A 1059-nucleotide genomic window follows, 5' to 3' on the forward strand; every position below is an offset into this window, starting at 1 on the left:
AGCAGGGAGCCTGCTTCTCCCTCTCCCTCTGTCATTCCTCCTGCTTGTGCTCTCACCCTGTCAAATAAATAAAATCTTAAAAAAAAAAAAAAAAGTCACAAAAGAGCTCTACCTTTTCTAATTTTGCTCCCTCCAGACTTGACCTCCAAAACCCCAGAGAATTGTCATACATGGTTATGTCTATTTGACTTATTGCTACTACTAGGCAGTAAACCAAGATTGCTGATTGATTGGCTTTCAAATCTGTACTCCCTAAAATCAGTACAATCTTGGGCTTTCATCAACAAAAATACAGTTTCAGATCAAGGGAGTTAATACTTTAAATATCCACTTCGTGTCGTGTCCAGTTCTGGGTAGCATACCCAACTACAGAGAGATGGGAGGGTAATGGGACAGAGAATCAAGAGAGAGACCTAGGGCAGAAACAAGAGTGAGGGTTAAGCAATTGCTTAGGGTTAACTCAGAGAAGCTAAAACTTATGGATAAGACAAGACAAGGTCTCTGTCTGCAGATGACCGAGGGCCAAAGACTTAGATGTGGGAAAAACACAAACAAGGGCTGACTTGTTGCCTTGGGTTAGCTGGGCTGCCATCACTGGCAGCATGCACTTAGTTTAGATGAAATAAGGTCAAGGTTTTTTTTCAAAAGTAATTTTTATTAGGAACAAGATTAAATTCCCAAATCTGCGTGAGTAAGGTATATGAAGGACAGATTCGAGAGCCCAACTTCAGTGGCTAAAAATAGATTCATTTGGCATAGCTGCAGGTCCCTTTGGTTTTGCCTACACCCTGAGCTGACACAAAGCAAAGATGCCCAGATGGATAGTTTGTGGTGGTTGTAGTTTGGCAGAACATGTGCTTGGCAGGTTTCCCAGTTTCTCCCTTAATTGCCATCCCAATCTTTTCTTTCTAGGATAGGCCAAAGTCGTTTCCGATGACCTTGGGTGTCACTGAGCTTCCCCTCTGTTTCTACTGCATTGCCCTTCCCTCTTTTTTTTTTTCTTTTTAAGATTTTATTTATTTATTTGGCAGATAGCGATCACAAATAGGCAGAGAGGAA

This window comes from Mustela lutreola, chromosome 4 (genome assembly GCF_030435805.1).
Source record: "Mustela lutreola isolate mMusLut2 chromosome 4, mMusLut2.pri, whole genome shotgun sequence".
Classification (NCBI taxonomy): domain Eukaryota; kingdom Metazoa; phylum Chordata; class Mammalia; order Carnivora; family Mustelidae; genus Mustela; species Mustela lutreola.